Genomic DNA, 26,111 nt, shown 5'->3' on the forward strand with positions numbered 1-26,111 from the left:
GTGTGACTGCACAGAGGCAGGTGGTAGGAGTAGCAGCTACCAAAGTGGTAACACTGGCACTAGCAGTGTTGATAGGAGTGATGTGAATGTCTTTCTTCACTAGGGGTTTCCAGACACCTTCATTTCCCCTCCTAACATCTTGATGCATCATGGCTTGCAGTTTTTTTGAGGGTTTTTTTTTCTTTCTTTATAGATAATAACTCCTTAGACAGAGGTGAGGTTGCCATTGGTATGCACAGACAACACCGGCAGATTCACCACCCAGAATACCGCTGGGAGATTATACCCTTCCCACTCCACACAGCAGGGATTCGGCCACCGTAAATAGAGCGCTTGGGAGTGTGCGGTGTGCCCGGAATGACAGAGCACCGCGGCGGCTGAACACGCCAGCCAGACGCCTAGCACAAAACTCAAGGACTGCTGCAAATACAGTAATCTCTCATGCTTAGGTCTGTGGTTTTTACCTTCTCCTACAGGGACTCAGAAATCGTCGCGCTGGAGATCCGTCTGGCTGATTGTCAGTGTACAGCGGGCAACCGTTGGGGCATGCAGGACATAAGCTACAAACAAAATCTGTTGGACTTCTGAAAAAGAAACATCACATGAGAAAGCCGAAAGAAAATGACTTTGGTACAGAGAGTTGTTCGCACAGGAACCCCACCGTCCATATATATAGCCTATACGTCAAGACAAGAATTCAGCCTAAATCATAGCTTATAGAAGCGAAAATCAGGCCCCATTTATTAGCTTTTTGCTAAATTAGTTTATTAATGAATTATTCATTGTATGTTTATGGCAATTATTCTGAGGGATGGAGCGCTAGTCGTAGCGGCGGTTTAGCGTGCAGATCAAATCATAAATAAAAAGCAGGAGATCTGCTGAAGGGCTTATGTAGTATCAGGGATAAAAAAAACTGAATGACAGCAAGAGAGGTAATTTGAACAAGTATAATGACTCTCTGTTACTATGGTGTGCAATGACACACAGTGGAAACATAGACACAGCACAGTGCACAGTCCAATTCAAGATGAGAAGTACTTTGGCATGTTTTAACAACAAGTCCAGCTACCTATTGCCTTATGAATGCGTTATGAATAAATATTTAAGGGTATACCCACTCGTTTTCATTTCTTTTTTTTATAAGTAGCAGTTATTTCAAGTTTAATTAAAACATTCTATGGTCATTTTCAGTTTTCATCATCAAGTTTAACCAGCTTCTTCTTCTTCTTTTTTTTTTTTTTTTTTGCACATACTGATTTCCATTTGTCTTACTTGCGCATACCCTGACCCATTAAAAACTGCATCTGTGCATTTGACTTAATATGGGCACGGAGGGCTGTCTTAATTAATAAGCAGGCATCCACCAAACTAATCTGCCTGTGTTGTGAAGTCTGTCCTTTCCATTAAGTGGGACTCACATTATCTCCTAATCAAATTAGTCACTTAATTGTGGCCCTCCCTTGATGGATCCCATGAAAAAAAAAGGAGTGCCGTGTTTGCTGCAGGGGGGATGTGTGAAGATGGAACACGGCTGTTTCATTACGATATGAATTTTTTAATAACCAAAGCGTTCGCTGTCATCTCCTTGCTTTGAACCTTTGCAAAGGGTGAAGTTGAATTTGACATTTTATCCACTAGCACAGTTGAGTGTCTAGCGTGGTGGGTTGGGGCTAAGTACCTAGCCCAAGGCCACTACCCAATTGCCCAACAGGGGATTGACCCCTGTCATCCACTGATCACTAGTCTGTTTTCTTAATCACTTCCCCACACCGCCTGCTGCACTACCTGATCTTAGTCAATACATTAGCTCCTCCAACGCTGATAGAACTGCTATTCCCCAAGTCATGATTAAAGAGGGAGACCTGTTCATCCGCCCGCTGTGTAGATTTGCCCCTGGGAGCTCACATTTTATAGGGGGGGGGGGGGCGGGGGGGCAGCATCAGAGAAGTAGTAGTGGCCACCGTCCATGGGGGGGAAAGCCCCCGAGCATCTGATGAATGGCGGCATGTGTGGTCGTTTGTCCCGCTGATGGAGTTTTATCCCCTGCCCTTTCAGAGCAGCCAGACAATAAAGAGAGCCACAGCCAAGCGTGACAGGTTAACCCAACAGTAATAGAATACTCTTAATAGTCTGGCCTGAGCCAAAGTCGGCGGCGGGGGCCCCGGCCAAATAGCCAGACTACCTCCGTGGTGAGAGAGCAGGGGGACACGACACCGGCTCTCGCTGTTGTTGTCAAACAGGGAAGCAAGGACAAAGAGGGCAGCTTGATGGCTTAATGGGTGGTTTGATGGCTTCATAGGGTGAAATTGAAGTTGGTGAGGGCAACTAAACAGATGAAACAGGGCACTGGGGGTATTATACAGAGAAATTAGCTATATATAAGCATGACGCCGACCAACTGTATCACTTTTTCTGTATTTTATAGGAATCCTTGAGATATAGCGAGGCGGCGTTGTCTCACTGTCTCTCCCTCATATGGAGAATGATTTATAGCGGATGCTTTGACACCGTGGTGATGCCTATACAGAAGGTAGAAGATAAACACGATCAAACTGAGCAAACAGTCAAGAGATTTAGATGATGTTGTCATGACATTGACGTGAACGTGCCTGTTTTCTGGCAGATAATCCTCACAAAGAGAATCCTGCAGGCTACACGCTCCCGCACAGGCAACACTTCTGTCGGTGTTTGTTTCTGTTGCACCTCCACTCGCCGTTTGTCATGTCAGACTCGGGCTTTAATTAGGCCTGCGAATTGAAGCGGCGGCAGCAGGGCTGGGAGCCCTCTGTCCACAGCTCAGCCCGTCCTCCACGGCGTCTCCTCGGAGGACCCCTCTGCTCTGTGTGGTTAAGATAATAGAGGCTCGCTCAGAAGATGTTAATTGAGGGGAGATAAAGTGCAGTAGTGGCTGGAGGGATGCGATGTGTGGGGGTGGAGGGGAAGGAGGGAGGGCTACCTGATTAGAGGCTGAGGTGTTTGACTTACTGCTCTTCTTTTATTTTGGGTGATATATGCACTGCAAGATTTTCAAAAAAAAAAAAAAAAAAAACAGGAAGAAAGAAAATACAGGAACAGCATGCATCAAAAACACACACACACCTAAAAGACAGTTATTAAAATTTCTCCTGAATCATTTGCGCTGTTTGGGCGCCGCGTGGGTGCCGTGCGAGACCTGATAAGGCCGGGAGGATTAATATGTTTTACCTCTCTGTAGCTGCTGGAGCTGAATGGTGCTGTCAGGTTGTGCGAGGTGGAGTTGAAGATTCAGACTTTGTGTGAGCTTTTTGGTCGGGGCTATGAAAGGTGTAGCAGCCGCGCAGGCGGGCAGGCAGGTAAAGAGGTGGACTCTACGTGAAGCGGAGAGACAGAAGTGATCTGACCGAAACAGCTGAAGTGACAGAAGCTACATTAATAGTGGCATATGTCTGGGGCACGGAGAGACGGAAAGAGAGAGAAAACAGACCCTCCACCAGCCCGAGAGAGGACAGAGAGGGAACGAGAAAGAGGAGGGGAGGACGGGAAAAAAAAAAAAAAAAAGCAGAAAACAGCGCCAGCAGCCTCTATAATTGCCTCAATGCCACTGGGATTGTTTTCATTCAATTGAAGCATTCTCTTTCTCTGTACATTCGAGGTGGAGCTGGAGGTGAAGGGGAGGGTGGAGAGTTATGTGGTGATGTGGTATGTGTGTGTGTGTGTGTGGAAGGGGGGGGGGGGGGGGGGGGGGTGGAGTTGAGCCGGGTGGAGTGGGCGGACGGGAGATCCGACAGTGCCCTCCCTCTTTTGGTAGCATACAGCGATGAGGGCGATAGCTCCCCTGTAGCGGCTGAATCTCTGGCATCAGTGTGAGCAACAGAGAGAGAGAGAGAGAGAGAGAGAGCGGATGAGCGAGAGAGTGAGAGAGATACTGAGAGAGAGAGAGAGAGAGAGAGAGAGAGCACGGTGCTGTGGAAGAGTGAGGTAGCGATAAGGAGGTAGGTGGACTGCACATCAGACCCGTCAGATGTGATTGCGCACCCAAGTGCAACCCCGCATGTGAGTGTGTGTGTGTGTGTGTGTGTTTCATATTTTTCCAAAGACAACCTACCTCTTCACCCCCCTCCTCCCTTCCCCTTCATAACAATACACACAAACACACTGGCCAAACACACACACACACACACACATTCCTTGAGGAATCCTTTATTTCTTTATTTGGGCTCCTGTTGGTGCGTGCATTGGATGCTCTGCTCCCTCCCTCCTCCTCCTTCTTCTTCTTCTTCTCCTCCTCCTCCTTTTTTTCTGCTCTTCTCTCCTCCTCCTCCTCCTCTTCCTCCTCCTCCTCCTCCTCCTCCTCCTCCTCTCTCCCCTCTCTCCTCTCTCTTTGCCGCTCTCACAGCCTAGTTTTCTTTTTTTTTTCCCTCTTCAATCTTGTGTGTGCAGGTTGTATCTGACGGAGGGACCGGTGCTGCGCTCCCATCCCTGCGCTCCTTCAACAACAACACTGTGAGTATTCTCATGCTAATTTGGCTTCTCCAGCCTCCCCAACGACGGTTTGTCTCTCTCTCTCTGTCTCTCTCTCTCTCTCTCTCTCTCTTGTGTGTTTTTTTTTTTTTTTTTTTATTCTTTGCCTTCTTTTATGTTTTCATCCGCCGCGCCGAATGCAGCGGCGGCAGCGCGGGAAGGGTAGAAAAAGAAGTGGAGACAAAAAGGAATGAGAGAGGATGCACAGAAATAGAGAGGAGAGCAAAAGGGAAGAGGGGAGGAAGGGGGGGGTGTTGGGGGGGGGGAAGAGATTGCTGCTGCTGCTGCTGCTGCCGCTGCCGCCGCCGCTGCCGCTTGCTGCTGCTTGCTGCTGCGAGCTACCCGTTCTGCTTTCGGAGGTGTTTCTCCTCTTGGAGGATGGTGGAATTGCCGAAGGGATGAAGGGGGCGGGTCTTGGTTTTGTGAGTAGATAGTTGTGCGAGAATGATAGGGGATGATGTTGACAAGCATAGAGTGGCTCATCAGACAGCCGGGCAGCTGGAGCCAAGGTTTTTCTCTCTGTTGACTAAACTTCTGATTCATCCATCACTTTCCATATTTACACACACACACACACACACAAAGGCATCTCTCCTCTGTCTTCTCTCCTTTCTTACTGACATTGCTCTTATCATTTTTTTTTGGCATGAGCACTTTTACATCATATAGTCATTGATAGTCTCATGATTATATGAGATGTGTTGTCTGTGCAGATGGAAGATGAGCTGTAGATGTCTTGGTACATACCGTACCTACGCTAAGATGTGCTTAGCATGTGTGTGCCATTCATAATTTGTCTGTATGACTACAGTGGCAGCTGCACAAATCAGCTCATTCAACACTTGTGCTCACATATGTGTGTGTGTGTGTTAATAATTGTGAAAGACCTTCAGTTTGTGTTTATTTGTAGTGTGTGTGTGTGTATTTGCCTGCAGGAAACACGTTACCACTGAACTATGCGTCATCTGAGCCATCTTATGCACTCACAGTAATGAGTTTATAGTGTGTGTATATATGAATTAATATATATGTAATATTGTGCGTGTGTGTGTGTGTGTGTGTGTGTGTGTGTGTGTGTGTGTGTGTGTGGAGGTCAGTAAGTCAGTGTCCATTCCCACACGCTGGCCTTTGATCAAAGGGCCACATTTAGTCCGCCCACGGCATGTGTCTGAGCCATATGAAGAGTGGGTGTACTCTCTGTGTGTGTGTGTGTGTGTGTGTGTGTGTGTGTGTGTGTGTGGGCTGAGATGGATAGGCCCTGCGCCCCTTACTGCAACGCCATGGCTAATGGGCACACAGGTCAGCAGGGGTGGACATGCATCCGGCTGTGTGCGGATATGTCACCGAGACCCGAAACCTCTCGCAGGCCTTCGCCGGGAGTCACGAAAAAAAAACAAAAAAAAAAAACACAAAAATCTTTGCAAGTGAAAAAAAGCATATTGGGCCAACAAAATGCTCGCAACACCCTTTCGCAGATTCATTTGGCAGAGTAAAAGGGATTGATCTGAGCGTGGCAATTAGGCAAATTTTAGAACTAAGCATCTGGCGAGGCGAGAACGCTTCGCCTGGCAGAGGATTACCATTTTAGTTCCATTTTGAGACAACGCAGCCCAGAATGTGTTATTTCACAGCACACTCCAGCAGCAGCACGCCGGCTCAGGCAAAAAAAAAAAAAAAAAAAAAAAAAAAAAAAAAAACAGCACATGAGGGATCTTTGTGCTATTGTTTCTGTTGTGTGTATGTTGATTTCCACGACCCGCTAAGTAAGAGTAGTGTTTTGATTAATGATGATTACGTCTAATATGTGTGCTCGTGGCCGTGGCGCCCCACCTCCCTTTCCTCGGCCTTTATGAAAATGAATCGGCAGAGTAAAACGCCTGGGATGATACCAGCTTGCCAATGAGCTTGCTTTCTAAAGTAGGCTGATATAAATGAGAACCATTCCCCCAATTACGGAAGATTAGGTTACCCTCCACCAATCTGAATCCTTAAATCCCTTCTGTTTTTACAGCTCTGTCTACCGAATGTAATTCAGCTTCAAGACCTGGGCAGAATAGCAATAAAAGAAGGTAGAAACTTTAGCAGTGAAACCCAGGCAGTAAAAATATCCATTGGGAGAGAGCTAAAGCAGATGATAATTGACACAGCGCTGAGTTGCACTTGGCTGTAATTAACTGTGTAACAGAGGTTGTCAGTTGGAAAGGGAGAAAGCCTAAATCTTAGTGCATTTAACACACTTGAAAGTGCAACATTTATCGTGTCGTTCCAGCCTTCCACCCAGGGTGCGTTTCAGGTTAGCGTGGGCCTACTCAGCTGTATTTATTCTGATCTTTTACTACAAGCGCAGACATTATACTCTATGCTCCTCTTTATCCTTTGTATACCACCGTTTGAACACATGAAAAATCAAAAGGAAGCCATTGTTTCTGGGGCGAGCGCAAAAAAAAAAAAAAAAAAAAGCTTATCTATTTTTAGTGCGCTTTTCCTCATTGTTGCCTGGGCCACGATTCATGCTTACGTCTAGCAGTTGTGCGCCATAAACTATGTTGTGCTTCGCAGCCAGGCGCTGGCTGGTGACAACTCTCACCCACACATTAGTGATCTATGAGCCATATACCACAGGGCCCCCCTGCTGCCTCGCCAGCCACTTTCAAAATGCACAGGACCACAACAATGTCATTCTCCCTGTGTGATAGCACCCATATGCGCTTGGAGCACCTGTATTAGCGTAATGTGCCAACCCCTTTATTTCTCATCACTTATCACAACCCGCTACATGCTGTAACGCAAAAGGAGAGGAGAGGAAAAAAAAAAAAAAAAAAGCTCATAAAGATAAAAATCACATTTCACTAGAGGGTGCTTGTGTGACAGTGATATATGCTGTGAGCATCCTGCCACCTCATTGAGATGGGAGTGAGTTCTGGGTGGCTAAATCAATTTGTGCAAAGGCCGTTGACGCTAGTATTGGTTTCGTGATATGATCTTTGTTGTCCATTTTTAGAGGTCAGCGCGAGCGCAACGACAAGGGCGAAAGAACCTGACCGCTTTCTCTCTTGTTTCTAGGCTGGTAAACGATCTCCCCCAAGAGGATTGTGGGTAAAGGCAGTCTTGATCAAAAAGGTATATGTTTTTTTTTTTGTTTTTTTTTTTTTCTAGGTTTAGGCACTATGGATTCTCTATTAAGATTGTACTTTCATCCATTACCGCACGCGTCTTGATAGAGTGTCCAGAGCCAGAGGCGAGCTCCGTCTGTGCATTAATCGCTGTAATTACTCAGTGAGGGTGACAGTGATTCTGGAGGTGCGTCTGAGTACATATACCAGTAGACGACTGGGGGAGGCGGCTGGGGGGGGGGGGATGGTGGTGGTGGAAGACCAGTCGATAGGTGAACCTGACTCCCCTCTGATGTTAGAGATCTCTGGACAGGAAGAAATAGAAAAAAAAAAAAAAAAAAGCCTTCCAGATGTGTCAGCAAGTCAAGCAATTTACTCATATCAATCTCTCCGGAAGGTATGACATCATGCTATGCCTTAAAGTCAGAAATCTGAGACGTGTGTGTGAATACGTTTGCAGTTTCGGTACTTTATATCGCTGATAACTACACAGCTTTTACAAATGCCGGTTAGTCGTTTGATGATGATGATGAAGTGATGTGTTCCATGCTTCCAGTGCATGTGGAATAAATTGAAAAATAATTGGGTGTGAGCCATTCAACTTGCATAAGAAAAAGGAAAAAAAAAAAAAAGTTCCCTTTCATCAGATTCACCAGAGAAGACGTCACAGTGCCGGCCACACTCTTGACTGACTTGTGATCTCTGGGAAGTGCAGTGCAAAATCACCACAGCAACGACTGCTTAGCAACAAAGATGTTGCTAACATAAAAAAAAAAAACATAAAAACAAGAAAAAAAAAATCATCATCAACAAAAAAAAAAAAAAAAAAGGAAGAGATCTCAGAATTATCACTCGATTTAGTATTTCAGAGTAAAATTCTTCTGCTTTTGTTTTTATAAGCACGGACTGATGTGACATTGGCCGTCCAGATGTTTTTTCGTGTGAGAGATACTCCTAAAGAAAAGGAGGCGAGTGGTCAAATCAAGGCTGTCAAGTCAGGAAATAAAAGCGGAGGAGGGAGAGCTGAACACGCTGCAGCTCTGAGGGCTCCGTATTGTCTGTACAAGGGCAGCAGAGTTACTCTTCTTCTCCACTGTGTCTTAGAACGATGTAAATGTGCCGGTTAATCAGAGCAGCATTGTTGGTCATAATAAGTGAATGGAGTTTAATAGGTGAATGTCAGCCACTTCCCTTCTTATCTCGCAGTGACTTTCGCTTTCTTGTACCGCCTGCAGCAAGTAATCATGGGAAATATACGACTCAGAGACACAGTTTTTAATTAAGGATAGTTTTTTTTTTTGCATCATGGGGAAGAAAGGGGGTGGTGGGGGGCGTTTAGACTGGGTGTAAAGAGTGTTCATATGCACACACACGCACACACATATATGTGTGGAGAGCCGTTTTCTTTGGGTTTGGTTTTCTCATTAATCACAGCAAAAAAAAAAAAAAAAAACCCATGTCTGATACCAGCGTTACAGGAGAGGGGAACCAGGCTGGAACGGAGCGGAGTCGAATATTTCAACATCTCAGTGCTGATGTGTGCAAAGCAGAGTATGTGTCTGCAGGGGAGGCTTTGAAATTTCATCCAATCCATCCATTTTAACTCGGCGGAGGGGATGTGTGTGTCTCGCTCCAGTTGGCCAATGGCTGTTGGGAAGCTCCTGAACAACCCCCCCCCCCCCCCCACCCCCTCCCCCCCTTCCACCCCTACCCACCATCGCCACCACCAACCCTCCAACTGTTCACATACACACATACACACATACACACTCTCTCCTCGCTATCTGCCTGCCCTGTTCATCCGCTACCCCCTCCTTCTACTCCACAGACCTGCATTGTGTCAGATAGTTTAATGTGAAATTGCTTTTCTTTCAAATTTCCCCCTGGAAACGCGGGTCGTCGCAAAATGTTACATCTCATAATGGCGTGTTATTGTTGTTCTTTCATACGAGTCCTTGGCTTTTGAGCGCAGGATTTTTCAGCACGGCGCTGAGGTCACACTCGGCTATTTTTCCCTCTCTCTTCTGCTACCGCCGCCTCTCTCCTCTCTTTGCCATCTCGGATTCTACACAGAGCTCTCTTCCTCTGCTGCTGCCCATGGTAACCCCGCTGAAAAATTTATCACCACCTCACTCCATGATTACGCTATGCATTAGCAAGGCTTAAATTGAATTTGTCGGCGGGCCCTCGCGGCAGTGCTACGGGCCTGGCCTATCAGAGACACTTTGTAAAGGCCCTGGAAGAGCCTCCCGGGGTGATCCTATCAGTCAGACACACTGTCAGCAGACACACTCAGTTAGTCAGCATTGAGTCAGAAATGTGGCCCAGCCAAGCCACACGCCACCGTTGGCTGCTCCGCTGGGCTGCTGCTGTGGGCATCAAGCTCCCCCGCCTGCCAATCAAAGCTCCAGCAAGGACGCTGACCTTTGTTCCCCTGTTGAAATGAATGCTTTTCAACAGGTGATCCAACCGACATCCCTGCCTCGGCGCCCTCAAGTTTAAATATAGCATAGTTTTCTCTTTTTTTTTTTTTCTCTCTTCTACCCTCCCTTCACATTAGCCTTTTACAGCATTGCTGTGTGTTTATGTCAGTATCTCTGTGTGATGTACTCACATTATTTCCTATAATTTTTGCTCAGTACACAATGTCAAACTGCTGACGATCACATCAATAATGATCATCTGTCCTAAAGTGGCTATTAGTGCCTTCCTTCTCCTGTGATTTACATTAATACCCAGTGTTTAATGTCATGTTTCTTTACTGAGAGTATGTGGAACATTTAAGTGCAAGGCACCACCTCTGCAGCAGTACACTGTCTGATTATGTTCCTCTTTTGCCTTGACTTATTTTTTTTTTTACTTCCACATTTTCATCCTCACAGACGACTATCAAAATAGTTTGATCTGAGGCCACTAAAGGCTGCTTTTATCGCCGCTCGCAGAATGAGAAGGTCAATTTTCAAGGCATTTCATGGGGGGAAATGTTTAAACCAGCTAGTTACTAAGAGAACCAAGAGGGTCTTATCCTTCCTGCAGCTCTAATTGGGATCCATTTTCATTTTCATATGGTTTTAAATGTCAAGAACAGAGCACACGTGAAGTGTTTTGAATTTGCTCAGAAAGACCTCAGCCAGGCAGGTTGAAAGCATATTGGTTTATTATGAAAAAGAAGACACACTGTAACAAGGCACTCTATAGCTGTGTTTTACCATTGAAAAAGGAAAAAAAAAAGAAAAAAAGAAAAGATGATGTACTGCCTCTGACCTCATCCGTGGTCCGCTGAGAACATAATGTCAAAAGTTGCCAGCGCCTTTCTTCATTTGACAGAAACAAATCCTCAGGAAGGACTCAGTGGCCCTCCCTCCCTGTGTGGAGGGCTGTACACTCTCCTCATGCCTGTGTGGGTTTCCCCATGGTACTCCAGTTCCCTCCTCACCCCCCCCCCCCATGGATATGCAAGTTTGGTAGACTGAAGACTCCACATTACCCAAATGTATGAATGGGATTTTATTATTCTTGGTCACACCAGAAAGTGGCACAGCAGAATTCTTTTGGGCATCGAAATAAGTAGAGACTTCTTTCAGGTTGTTGGTTGTGCCTGGTTTTATTTTTCCCTCCCTTGTGCTGAACATAGGAACTGAAAGAATTCATTTGGGCTGCAAATTCTTTTTGTGCTTGCCTAGTTTTGTTTGTGGCAAAAAAGAATATGAAGAATAGATCTATTGGTGTTGCTTCTCAGTGCCGGACGTCATCATGTTAACGTTCAAGCGATAAAGGCCTCTAGTGGTCATCGGATGTTTTATTCTTGTCAGTCAGGAACCAAAGGACGCGGTAGCATGACGTTGTTAGCTAGGAGTGATTGAATGGGTTTGCTGCACACTTCCCACCTTCAGTCGCCAATGGTTTCCTCTAACAACGACAGTCATTCCCTAAACAAGTTATTATTTGAACTCAAACCACATTCTCCCCCAAGCTCTAATAAGTTGTTTTTTTGAAAACTTAACCAAATGCAACAGTTTTGGAGGCTGTTGTCCTGCTGATAGAGGTGTCAGATCAGAAAATGCTTCTGTGTATTTTCTGGTGGGTTGTTACAAACAACATATTTCATCATTTGATTTAAAGGACTCATAAAATTAGATGGTGCACACAGCTAAAATGATGGCTTCCTCTGTTTTGGACCCTCGAAGCTCAGAGGTGTTTGCACTTGGTCAACTGCTCGGTTTCATGAAATAGATGTATTTTATAAGAAAGCAAAGCAAACACAAACGAAATAGTTTCAATTGAAATGCATTAATGTCATCCAAAATGTCAGTTTTACAAATGCTGGTGTGCCTGAGCCGTTAGCCTGGTTGGTTTCTATAGAAACCTGTCTGGTGTGTTTTTCTTTTAACCTGACGTGCCAGATGGTTTGTTACACAGAACCATCTGAGAAGTCATCCATGGAAACTGTTTGAAAAAGGGGCAGGCACTTTCAAAAAAAATATATACTTGGCACATGATTGGATGAACCATCTGTCTATCACGGCAGCTGGATTCACGACGCTGATTGGTCCTAACCACCGACACAAGTGACATAACTTGAAGCCTGACAAGATGGATTCTCGCGTGATTTCGCGAATCCAGCTGCCTGGCAGGGTAATTCTTCTTCACCTTCTACCCTTAACCACGCTGGTTACATGGGACCATGAGTAGCTGTTAGGAAAATAAATTAATGAAACACCCTGGAGCCTGGATTTTTGTATCCGAGGTTCAAATGTAATTTTTCCTCCCGTAACAATGTATAATCCCTTGTCCAAGCAGGCCTGTATTTCTACCTTAAACATCCCTTTCATTCCTCCATTTAATAAATGACACCCAGAGGACGAAACGGGGACAAGTCCCCGCTGACACCTGTGAAATATAGACTGATAATGCTCCTGCCACTCGCTTACAGTAACGCCGCTCCCTTCCACCTCCCTTCTGTCTGACAGGCTGGCCCTGACGCATGTATCATAATGAGCGGATCTCTCTCTGCGCCGTCAATTAGCAGCACCTTAAGCATGTGACTGAACTTCTGTGATTCCTGAGAATAAAGAAAGAAGGCGAAGGAGTGAACGCCATTTCTCCTTCGAGTGCACGTAGCATCCCCCTCGATATTAGCTATTCCTGCCAGACGATTACAAGCAGAGCGTCTAATGCTTCTCAGCTCTGTGTGTATATGTGTGTGTGTGTGTGTGCAGTGAATATGCGTTTGCAATCCCAGGGGTGGTGTGACGGAGAGGTGCAAAGCGTACCAGCTCCCCCCTCTCATGCAGATGTGTGTGGAAAAACTCAGTCAATCATTGTCTGCATGGCTCACTTTGAATGATTTTATTACTTGCTTTAGACTTGAGCAATTATAGCTGAGCAGCACATATGTTAATTATATCTGACCTCACATTTTTGCTGCTCTGTTAATTGTTCGCTTAGATGACATTCTGAGATGACTGTCATTGCAGCCTGCGTTTCAGGCAATAAAAAAAAAAAAAAAAAAAAAAAGACAGTAGAGAAATGGCTGTGTGACAGATTTTGGTCAATGGAAAAGTTTAAGCTGGAGCGCTCAGTTCCAGATGGATGTGGGGGTGGGAGGGGTCAAGGCTTGTAGGCCACATGACATGTCCTTTTAACCCCACTTTTCTTCCTCTGTTTCCAACAATTACATAAACCTCATCTCTATGAACGAGGACTGTTTTGGTGTTTTATGTCAAAAGGCTTCCTAACCCTAACCCTAACCCTAATCCTAACCCCAACCCCTAACCCCCTAACCCCTAACCCTAACCCTAACCCTGGCCCTAACCCTAACCCTAACCCTGATCCTAACCCTGGCCCTAACCCTAACCCCAACCCCCTAACCCCTAACCCTAACCCTAACCATAGCCCCAACCATAACCCTAACCCACTGTCCCAGTTCAAAGCTCATACTATCTGTTTTTAATGCACCTTCGCTTCCAGAAGTCCTACACTCCAAAAAAAATCCATTAAAAACAGCATTGCAGAAACAAATTGCTACCTGAACTAATACATCAACTCGAACAACACATGTATTGCCATTTTTTTTTTCTTTTTCCCGAACATGGTTTTATTACACAGCTTATTATCACATTTAATGGGGACTGTTTTCACTTTTTGCCATTACTGCACACTGTGGTTTAATTCTCCTGGCAGTGAAGAGGCAGAACAGAAGTTAAGGCAGCGTGGAAGGCAGATACACACAGCGAGCTCTTCAAATTCATTTTGTCTTGTGATATGATTGCCGCTGCGTGACTGCGGCCTTATGAAGCAGTGGCACGAAAAAAAAAGAAAAAAGAAAAATACATGCGCTGCTCAATACTTGTTCAATGTTGTGTTTCATTCGGTGGGGGGGGGGGGGGGGGGGGGGTTACTTCAACCATATATATATCACAACATACTGTAAGTTAGGTTGCTGCAGCTGTGCTTACATGTGGAAAACTAGAGTCTAGGGATGTGCCCGAATACAAATATATTATTCAGCAAAGCACAAATAGTGGGTTTTATACGAATATTTGTTTCATACAAATATTTGAAAAATTATTTGTTTTTGGGACTCTCCATCACCTGTTGTTCCCCTTCTCCTTTCCACAAAGTTAGGTTGTAAAAAAAATAGGCAATAAATTAAAAGTGCAAAGCAAGAATCATAACTTTGAAGTTATGGGTGTATAAATACTCAAAGGTCTGCCTGCAATGAGTCCATGAGTAAAAGTTTTAGCTCAGTAGTCAACGCAGTCGTCTATGATCTGGGAGACAGTTCGAGACCTGGTGTGGGGACCTAACACTTTAATTTTCTAAAATTAAAAGCGTAATAAATACAAAAAACAGGATTTTTAAGCCTCTTTCCACTTTTATTCGAATACAAATACAGATACAAATAATTTTTGCTGCCTCAACAAATACAGATACAAATACAAATACTGGGCTCTTTGTAAACTAATCTTAATCATGATCCTTTTTCACTGTTCAGTTTTAAGTAAGTGTAGCAGGAAAATTAGTGGTTTTGCAATAGAAGGAAATTACAAACAATCAAAAAACATTAATGTAAAAAAAAATTTAAAAATTGAGTCTTGTCAGTGGAGTTTCATGATGCCAAACTATCATTAGATTCCCTTTCACTATACAAATATTAAGACAACTGATGGAAGAATAAAGTATAGTTTAGAGGCAAAGAGATCTTTTTGTCTTTGCATCCAGGGGGTAGACCTAATAATTGGTGCTGTATACCCCCCCCGATTCATTTTTTATTGAATCGCTATCTGTTTTAAGCCTGATCCATTTCCAATTTAGTGTTTGTTGCTTTTGGCTCCTGCATTTGAACTTCAGTGTTTTTTGTTCACGCTTTGGTTCTAAAGCGCCTGTCAAAAGCCTATTCAAAGCTTTTTTTTTTTACCACAGTGCATCCAAAGTATTGCTTTTGTGTCTTTGAGTATATATATAGGGCCACAACAAAATATATTATAGGAAGGCCTTGAAGGAAAACTGTCACGCTTTAATGCAGAGCTACTTGGCTGTCAATCATATTTAAATGTATTCACCGGTTTTAACGTAGGCAATGTAAGTCCTACTTTTTAAGTGTGTATCATACAGCTGTATTATATTGGAAAAATAAACAAAAACTGTAATATACATAAAATATACATCTCTCCTTTCTTAACATTATTACTTTGTGAAAAAAAAAGCCATAAAGTATCTGAATCACCTTTGCTAACATTCCTAAACAAAAGGGTCATTTTAGATCATCATGCCAGTTTGCAGCATTTGTCATTTGGCGACTGTTTGCACTGCAGGTTTTTTTTTTTTTTTGCCACATCCTCATTGCTAAGTTTGAGCTTGTGTCTTTGCAGCTTTTTTCTCTGCAGATGCAGTTTGTGTTTGGCAGATGTTGTCCTCATTTTCCACACTCGTTCCCCTTGAGATATTAAATCATTTTGCAGTTTTTCGGTGTTTTTTTTGTTTTTTTTCTTTTTTGACTGATGCACTTGTAATGTGGGCTCTGATGATTTGTCCTCTTTAGAACTGTTGTGATACTTTGAAAAGCCACATAAGTGCTGCTTGCCAGACCCTCTTTTTTTTTTTCTAGCTTGACAATGCTCCTCATTGGCATTCAACCTAATATGACTCACCATAGCAGCGTTTGTAATTGTGATTACTCCCAAGTAACTTTTTTTTTTTTTTTTCTCTTCTGTGTTATTTTACATTCTTGCTAATGTTATAGTACAACACATCCTGATGTGTGTGTGTGTGTGTGTGCTGTTTTGGTTGAGATCCTGAGCTGATGGCAGCACATACTCATTAAGCACAGCGGTTCAAGCTTCTCTCTACCAGGATTCACAAACAGCTGCGGGTTCAGTGAGAGACTCCTGCACTGATTGTACATCAACATTCACTCCGACTTGCACATTCCGCTGCATCTACTTACTTCGACATTTCATTATTTGTTGTCATTAATCTTTTTTTTTATTTTACCTCACTGTGTCTGCTGCAGTAAGGAGGTTTTTTTTTTTTTCCATTCATTGGTATTCAGACATGCTGGCCAGAGGTGGCAATCTGTTAAAGAACATGGAGGGGGTTGTCACCTCTCAGTTAAGGTGGTGCTGCCATCCTCGAGGCCTGGTGTGCTTGGACAGCTGGCCTCAGAGTTAGCGGGTGTGACTGTGGAGGAATGGACGCTAAATAACAGAGCCTACAGCTCTGCCCTCTCGCCTGGCTGGCTGGCTGGCTGGCTGGCTGGCTAGCAGGCGTGACGCGACAGGACGGAGGCCAGAGCCAGCTACAATCCATTACTTTTACCTGAGGAAGAGAGGGAGGGAGAGGGAGGGGGAGTGAGGGGGAGAGATTGAGTTAAGGGCCAGAGCACATTTCAGCGCTCTCTTCTGCATGCTAATTCCACCGGCGCTTCGAAAGGGATCAAAATCTGCTAGCTGAGAAACGTGGCCTCTCAACTCACTAAAGAAGGAAAAAAAATCCTCCTTCCTGCTCGGTGCTTTATGAGCAAACCGGTTTGCACATATATGCATGTTAACACACAGCTGCACACGGTGTTTAAATGAAGTGTTTGAGGGTGCTCTCACACCTGCCTTGTTTAGTTCGGTTAAACTGCAGCCTGGAGCGTTTTTTACCCCCTCGGTGCGGTTCGTTCGGGCAGGTCGCAGCAGTCGCACTCGGGTACAGACCACAACAACCGGTCTGAGACCTGGTTGAAGTGGAGACCTCACTCCGGTTACAAACAAACTCTGGTATGTTTGTTTGTGGTCTGAACGTGATCTGACCCAGATTCAACCTAACAGCAGGAAGAATTGCACATGTTATGGATCAAACCAGCTCCTGTAACCAGCTGCACTGTGCTTTATATTATTATTATATTATTGTATGCATTATGTTGTGGTATGTGCTCAATATGAGCTCCCTTTTCCTCTTCAGCCGACTGAAGGCAGCGTGACTTCTTTGTATAAAATGAAGCAACTCATTATTCTCTAGATGTTGCCTTGAAGTGTGTTCAAATGTATGATTCTGCTTGCATATCCTGGTTTGGTATATGACCCAAACGACTAGGCTGGATTATCCATATATCACATCAGGCGAGTGCCCGGGGGCAACAACCAATTTGCCATGCTGGGAGGCGCCGGCGTGAAAAAAAAAGAAAAACCTAAATAGTTTTCATGGTCAGAAACGGCAGATACACCATTTATAAAGCCCTTAATTTGGATTTTATTCTTATTGCTTATTAATAAGAATATCTTATTGTTCACAGACCATTTAACTAAAATAGTAGAACAAGAACACCTCTGTATCCCCGAGTGCCACAGTTCATACATTAGTTTTATCTTCTGTCTTACAAAGCAGAGAAGGAAAATCGAGTCTTTTATAAATATGGTCGTCTATCTGCCGTTTCTGAAAAAAAACAAACTGTTTCTCCGCCCGCCAACCCGACAAGATTTCTGACCAATGAACAGAGTGACAGCTCCCCACATAGCTTTTGTTGATACATTTTGGGTTCGCTTGAAAGTTCGCCATGTGAAACCAAACTGAACCAAAAGGAAAACTGTAACAGAAGAAGAAGAAGCAACTCATCCACTGACCAAAGCGAACAAACTATAGGTGTGAAAACAGGTCTGGTGTTTCAGTCGCTTCATAAAGACCCTGAATAGATGTGGAGATTGAACCTGGGAATTGCCTCTTCTGTTGGCAGAGCAAATCAGAGAGAGAATAAATCACGATGAATTTAAATGTATGGATATTTCAGTTAAGTCAGCGTTTTGTAGTTAATCACTTGATACCATAACCCGTCACATATCGAATGTTTGTTTTTGCTTTTCCAGATTTATCACTTGCTTAATGAAGTCTTGACACACACACACGTTCACACCGACCCCCCTATAAAATTTCACATGCATGGCAGACAGAGAACGCAATGAGCATTTGTGCAGAGACCATGAAGCAGAGGGTGATTTTTGAGGCGCTGCTTAAAGCTATCACTATCGGAGTGGAAAGTACACATGACAACTGGTTTGCAGACTCCAAATGAGAAACCTCCACAAACATAGTGGGTGGAGGTGGTGGGAGGAGGAGGAGGAGGAGGAGGAGGAGGAGAAGAAAAAAAACAACAACAACAACAACAACAACAACAAAAAAAAAACCCAGCTTGGATTGGCATCCAGTGACAGTGATAAATTTCACCAATCGTCCAGTGTGAAGATCTGTCTAATCTTTGCGGTGGCTCGCAGCGGGGTAGGACCCCATCACTCTCCCATTATTTGACAACAAAACATCCGCGGAGAGCAGTGAGCCAGGTTCAGTTAGCTACAATACACTCCCCGCATACACAAATCCCCCAGCGTGGTGGAGGGAGAGGGGGGGGGGGGGGGGGGGGGGGGGGGGGGGATTATAAAGTGGCTCTGTAGCCGACCGTTAAAGGGGCAGGCCATTAGAATGCAGCCACCTATCCCCACTCTAACCGTAGAGTGGTTGAAAGAGAACAAAACAAAGCCGTCTGTAAATAGCCTTTAATTTTGAATAGAGAGCAAATAAAATTCAATGCCTATAATGGCCTTCATTTTCCTCCAGACTCTTGAAATTGATTCGATGGCTTAATTTGGTGCTGGCAGGTGGGATGTGATTGGCAAACATATGCAGTTCACCCCAGATGACTCAATAAACAGCAGCAGTTTAGCAACAAAACATTTTTTTTTGTTTGTTTTTTTTTTTTTTCATTCCGAGGGCCATGCATCACGGTCCATATGCATCTATCACGGCCATGTGGTGTTCTGTTGGCAGTTACAAGGCTCGGCGTTTACACCCAAAATGTTATTTTGATTTCACTGACACAGAGATAATGTTTCATAACACACAGTCAGTCACGAATTAGCCCATCTGTCTGTTTGAGCTTCCCGGTGCTGATGGAGTCTGTCTGTGTTTGTGTTTGTGTATATGTGTGTGTGTGTGTGTGTGTTTGTGTGTTAGCGTGGTGTGTGTGTTTGACCACAGTGGCTCAGCCTTCTCCCCACCAGGATTCACTGACGGCTGTCAGCTCATTGAGTGACTCCTCCACAGATTGTATTTGAGCCAAAAAATCCTGATCCCTCGTCTCGCTGCTCCTCTCGTGCTTTGCTTTCTCACTCCTCCCGGTCTTGTCGACATGCATATGCTCAGACGCGCTCACACATGTATATACAAGGGCTCACACACACTCACACATGCACATGCACATGGGAGGGGGGGGGGGGGGTATGTTGTGTTGCAGCTTGTGGTATTCAACAGGAGACATTGGCGACCGTGTGAAACTGAATCTGAAAGTGAAAGTGGGATTCATTCATATCAGCCTGTTCACATCCAGCAACCAGTTCTCCCATCAACTAAACCAGTGCCTATTATGGAAAGTCTTCTTCACGTCGGTCCAGTGGCTCGATGGTCTGATGCTTTAAACAGATTGTTGTTCTGTTAAAAAGTTAAAACACAGCTAGTGATATTTTATCTGCTCATAATGATGTAGGTCAAATCAATTGAAAACTATCAATGAATCTATTGTGTTTATATGAGAAGATATTATACTGGACGTGTGTGGCACAAAGTGGCTGAAAACCAACCAATTACCTCCCGCTAGTAATGGTGATATGAATATATACATATATATGAGATTTTGCCGTTTATACCTCTTTATTTTCTCCGGTCTCATTAAACCATTTGTGGGAAATTTTACAAATCAGTGAGCAGAATTACTTCTTCTTTATGTCCATGTTGGATTTTTATATGTGATTCTGTACCTGTGAGACGTTCCTTTACCCATTAACAGTTTCTCAATGGATTTACCAGAAAGTTTAGCATATCAGAATATAAATCAATACTGCAAAATAAAAATTACATTCTCTGATAGAGAATTTTATCCATATTTCCAACCCACACAGTACTTTGACTCTTTCTTTGGTCTGTATGTTGAATCTGTTGTGTGACACAGATGCAACACTTCTATACATGACCGGTGTATGTTATAAATAAACACTAAACCAAATAAACCCATGAGTTTGAATGGCTCATCGCACTTTTAAGGAAGCTTGACTTGAGGAAGATGCATTTTATTTGGACACGGTGTTAATATCTATTTGAATTCTGCCTAATAAGGATGAATTATCGGTTTGTTTTTGTGTCTTTAGATGATAAAATGACACCGTTGTTATCCTTGAAACCCATTTTGTTATATCCTGCCAGCTAACAAACTTCCTCTCTGTTACTTGACATCTTTTAGTGTCTAATACCTGGTTTGTATTTTTTTAAAACAATAGAAAAGCTGAGGGCTTCAGAGTAGAGCTCTCACTACACTCTGCTGGAAACAAATCCTTCTTTGAATATTTTTCATAAAAAGTAAAAAAAAAAAAATCATTTCAACCTTTATTATGGTCAAAAAGTTTTTCTTCCACATCGCTCTATCTGTGCTACACTTTCATGAAAAACACCGCCCCTCTTCGCTGATTTCTCCTTCCTGTACATTACTATGCAGCGCTGTAGCTGCTCTGTTATGAACAAAGCTCATACCTACTGGTTCATCCCTCTGTCTCATCAGACTCCTTCTCTCCATCCTCTCCTTTTCTCCTCATCAAAAGAAGAGGCGGAAAGCCTTTGCGCTGGAAGTCTTGCGTTGCTGAACAATTTTGATCATGGTATGAATTTTTAAATCTGAATCCAACAGGAAAAGAAAGTTGAGTTCTGAATAAGGAATCAAAGCTTTTTTTTTTTCCGAGTGTTTTTCATATCCCCCCTCCTTGTCAAACACGTCTTTTATTGTCTTTTTTTTTTCTCCCCCTTGTGCTCTCTCTCTCTCTCTCTCTCTCTCTCTCTCTCTCTCTCTCTATAAAACCTCACCCATCGCCCCCGCACACCATTTTCTAAACAAGTACAAAGAAATGATGATGCCCAGATTGAGAACCGGTGCGATTTACATGACTGATTACAGTGTAATTTCACACTTATTTGCATGGATCTCCTCAACATCCTTGCAGAGTTAATGGATTGTTAGAGCTCTGCAGCCCGGGCCATGTTAAATGACGACGAGAGCGAGACGGAGCGAGAAGAAAGAAGGAAAGAAGACAAGAAGAAAAGAGACAGAGAGGCGGACAAAGTTCAAGTGAAAGTTCAGGATCATTTATCTCCATAGTCCTTTATCACACGCAGGTCTCTGAGGAGTTTAAAGAGACAGACAAAAAATAAAGAAAAGACAGATAGGAACAAAAAAACAACAACAAAAAATCCAATTACGTCCAACTAATCAGCAACCAATCACAAAATAAAATGAAACAGTGTTTTGAAAGGATGTGGTTGTGTACCAAACCTTCTAATCAGCCTTAGAAACAGACACACTGATGCTTTATTAGACTCAGGAAGATATTTGTTCTATTAAATATCTCTGCACTTCTCCACACAGCCACTCTGTGTCATTAACATACAGTAAATAATAGCTGTTCATTTACATTTGGCTTATTTGCAGTGTTAAGTGTTGATGTATGTTCATTAAGTAGAGGTTTCCAATTAATCGACAACTATCAAAATAAAACTAGCTGCCCGATATACAGTATGTGTTTATAGTGATGTCAACTGTTATAATATAGACATGTTTCCCGCCTCTACGAGTGTAAAAACTAACTTTAATTAAATCTGAACTAAATCTCCTTTTAATGTCCAAGAGAGTAGAAATAATGCAATGTACCTCAAATGAGAAAACGTTCAGATATATTTTTATTTCACTCTGAACTGCATGAATACGACAGATGATGTTAAAGATGTGCCGACTAAAAGCAGCACATCTTCTTCTCATAACGTGAAGCAACACATCGTTCTCCAGATGTTGCCTTGAATGCGCAGGAAGTAGTGCGTCCTGTATGTAGTGAAGGAGGATTTGCAGGTTGTGCCGGTGGTTTACCATATATACTTTACTATATACACCGTATATGAGGCATCAGCAGTCTGAGTTAGTCATATCAAGTGGATATCTGACACATTTACAGTCTTTTTAGCATCGAATTCCCTCTTTGTGTTTCCCTGTTGAGCTGTGGTGGAAGTATAGTAACAAAAAGAGGGACTTTGGCACTAAAAAGACTGTAACGTTGAAAGATATCTACTTGATTTGACTCATTTGGACGGCTGAAGCTTCATATTAGCTTCTGTGGATTTTGTCCTCCCATCGCTTCCATTGTAATTGCATTATGAAGGGATCTTCTAATAGTCTGTATGAACAGGAGGAATGATTACAGCAAGAAAAACATGCTTCACTGTTCATTTAGGCTCCTGACTGTTGTTTTAAGACACACTTGAAACATTGTGAACCCGTCCTTGAACTACTGTGTCGTTTATTTACAGTCTACTGTGCTGTAGTTGCTGTGTACAGAAGAAAGAAAAGCAAAGAAGAAGAAGAAGTTTGGCTTCGGTATTAAAAAAAATATTTGAGCTCTCTTGATTATCTTTTCAACAAATATAGTAAGAAACTTAACTTGGTGAGCTCATAGTGCAGCAGGAAGCATATTAATTAATCCATCCATATAATCAAAACATATAAAAAATAAAATATCATACATCATTAGAAAGATGACAATAAAGAAAATGTGCTTTAAAGTGCCAACATTTTTATGATGGTAGGGTGGTATAAACACAAAAGCAAAGTCATACCTTCATTTTTTACAAGTTTAATATATTGAGTGCCTCATTAAAAATGTCATCTACATTACTCAGGTCTTTACTAGCAGAAATACCCCTTAACTTTCAATTGTGCAACCTGATTTAGTGAATCAGTTTGTAAGAACTCAGGAGAGACGTTCAACACAAACCTAGTGATGGAATTTCAACCCTCCATTCATGTCTTAATCAGTTCCCGTCTTCAGAAAGTTATAAAAAATAATGTCAAAGTATAAATATAAAAGTATATTCAGGATGTATAGATTGGATTTCGTTCCTCATTTTGACGTTCAAGGCTGCAGAAGATTTGTGTTGCTATTAGTGGTCAAATGTGAGTCACGGGGTCTACATATCTGACTCTAAAAACGCATTAAAGCAGTCTGGCTCCACTCTATAAAGTGCAGTATTTTATTTTTCTATACAGATGCCATTTATAGTTTTTGTCTGAGAATTTCATCAGTGCTTTTATGAGAGGTTGGCCGTATTTGACACCAGCTTTTATGAGGCCAGTTATGTTTTATGTGAAACCTTCAGTGGAAATGTTGATGCGGTATGATTGCTGGATTGGGAAGTTTATAGGGATCAGTCGGTTCTGTCCGATCTATACGGCCTCTGTTTAACACAAAACGTCAGAGAAATAGCTCATAATTTTACATTTCACTTTGAATATATGAATATTTAATCTAATTGCTTTAGGATGAAACTCCCACTGTGCTGTACAGATGGATGTTTTCCTTTTATTTTCATTATTTTGTATCATTTGTATCGCTATATCATCTTTTAAAGTCTCCTATGGCCACCACTCTGTCTTTTCTAGCGACGAGTAATTAATTTCCACTTGTTGTCATTAGTTAAACCAGTTTAAAAAAAAAGAATTATGGCCAATCTGATGCAAATAGTGATTAATTATCGCTGGCTTTAGTCCATTTGTTCTCATGGAAGCTGTACAGGGCGGCTCGCCGGGGTGATTCATTTCTCCTGGTTCCAGAGATACGTAGCTCGTCTACCTTTTCATCACCCCTTTTTGTTTCTCATTGTTTCCCTTCACTTTCATCATAAGCCGCATGCTAATGTACAGTGCGGCCAGGGGTAGAGGCTGGAATATATCATTGTCTGATTACATTCTATAAATGGATTTGTGGCTATTTGCACAGAGGAAGTGTCACGGCGACATTAGATATGAAAAGCTGACTTTTTTCGGCGCAGGTAGAGCCCAGCAGGTTGTCAGAACGTCCGTCTGCTCTGCAGGAGCTCGCCGTTCTGACGGCGAACGATGCTGAGGGAATTACCGGCCGTCAAGGGGGGAAGCTCTATTAGAATATCTGTGATGGATCCCAGAAGGAGAGTTGACGTCGAGGCTTTTTTTTTTTTTCCCAGTGATTTTTTTTTTTTTAGGTACCTTATGCATAAATGGTGCAATTCAGACTGCTACTCAAGCCCTTCGCAGAGACGCTTAAGTCTTTTCTCGCACACAATTTCCTCCCCGCTCATTTTGACATTGAACTGAAGTGCAAAGCTGTGCTGCTCCCAGCAAGTTGCACTCTCACAGCAGTCATTTATATTATTTAAAGGTTCTCAAACGGTTGGATACAGTTTCCAACCTAAAACTGATATCTGAAAGCAATTCATCCCAGCGGTGAGGTGTACGTTACTGTGAAACACTCGTTCCCAGTTCAGAGTTAGTGCGAGGAACTTTTAAAACTAACTGAAAGGCTTCACAATACACTTAATTAAGAGACTGTGTCTTGAAAATTGTCATCTTAACGGAGAATTCCTGAATCTCAAAGACTAATGATCTTGAAACCTGTAATCTTTAAAGTATTTAAGGCTCAAAGTATTGAGAGTGAACTTCTATTCTGTTTGTTCCCTTTTTTCCAAAGTGAAAATCTAATTTTTCTCTTTTTCTAAAGCTGTTTAACCCACAAGGACAACTCTACTGTTATAACATCTTAATTTTAATCTACAATGTGATATTAAAGAGGGAAGTATCCACAGTAGTAAATTAAGTCAAGAAAATGGTATCGGTGGCACAAATATTCGGCTGACCCAAATACTTTTGATGCCACAATATTGGAACAGCAACATGATTATATATAAATTATAGGACATGTGGCTGTAGCTTTGGCAAGATGTTCATAAAGTCATCAAGCATCTGCAATAACAAATAAAATATGTGAAAATGATCCCCAAATAGCTGAGCAGGTATGCCAAAAGAAACCGGCACACCTGAAAAATGTCTTGCATGAAAAAAGTTTCTTGCTTGTACATGTGGCGCCACACATTATAATTATTATTATCTTTCTGATAAAGCTAAGGTTAGCACAACCTGCTAACAACGTTACCTTACCTGCTGTTTTACCTGATGCTATTATACCAACTATGGCTAATTGTCATCTGTTATTGTCGGTGCATCGACGTCCACATCAACCATCAGCCTGCATCTCACAAAAAAACACTTCATAAGATATACAGTAGATGTATAACATATGTGCATATGAGCAATTTAATTATTATAGTCTAAGGCTGTAATTTATTTCTGCTAAAGCTTCAAAGCCCAAAAAAGGTATTCAGGACAAATATTAAAGAAATGTTCTCCAAATGCAGGGATTATCAAGAAATACAGAAGTGAAAATACATCAATTACACTGAGATAAGTTACCTTCAAGTCCCAAAAAGGTTGCAAATAAGTAAAACATTAAGAGAAATACACTAGAAAGGCCCCTCAGCATGTGCAGCAGGAGGCAATCAGCACAGTCTTCCTACATTTACTTGCAACACAACAGAGAGTTACCAGTTAAAAGGTATTTTAAGTAACAAACTCAATAACTCGGTGTAAAACTGTTTTCTATTAGTGGCCAGAGGGAGTTGAACAACCCCCTTCCACACTTTTAAAAATCTTGTTGTGCTTGCTGAATCACCAGCAGGTCTAACCCGCTGTACTGCAGCTCCGACGCCTCTCCACCACTTACTGTACTGTACCTCAGTCCAGTCTGCACCTAAACCCCCACACTTGCCACCCCCTCCTCGCTCTGTACTGTACTCTTTATCTCCCTCTTTGTCTTCCTCTCTCTCTCTCTCTTTCTCTTTCTCTTTCTCTTTCTCTGTGTGTCTTCCTCCCTCCCTCCTCCTCCTCACCACGGTGGGGCTCTGCCAGGGGCTTGTGATCGGATTTAGCGCCGCATTCTCACTCTGTCTCCCAGAGATGAGTGACAGATGGTGGCCATTAGTGTATATTCCATGCATCTGTTGCAAGGCGCTAATTTATCTCATTAGGGGAACGTGTGGAAGGGGGAGGAGGAGTGTGTAGGAGCG

General features: G+C 42.9%; 1 protein-coding gene across 1 annotated transcript in view; it reads left to right on the top strand.

Annotated features, from left to right (window-relative positions):
- Positions 1-26,111, top strand: part of LOC122966727 (RNA binding protein fox-1 homolog 3-like) — a 526,578-nt gene that overhangs the window by 277,137 nt on the left and 223,330 nt on the right. The window contains exons 8-9 of the mRNA XM_044331033.1: positions 4,420-4,482; positions 7,564-7,620. The gene's annotated coding sequence lies outside the window, so the exon portion shown is untranslated. The remainder of the gene's footprint in view (positions 1-4,419; positions 4,483-7,563; positions 7,621-26,111) is intronic.

Source organism: Thunnus albacares, chromosome 17, assembly GCF_914725855.1.
Source record: "Thunnus albacares chromosome 17, fThuAlb1.1, whole genome shotgun sequence".
Lineage (NCBI taxonomy): Eukaryota > Metazoa > Chordata > Actinopteri > Scombriformes > Scombridae > Thunnus > Thunnus albacares.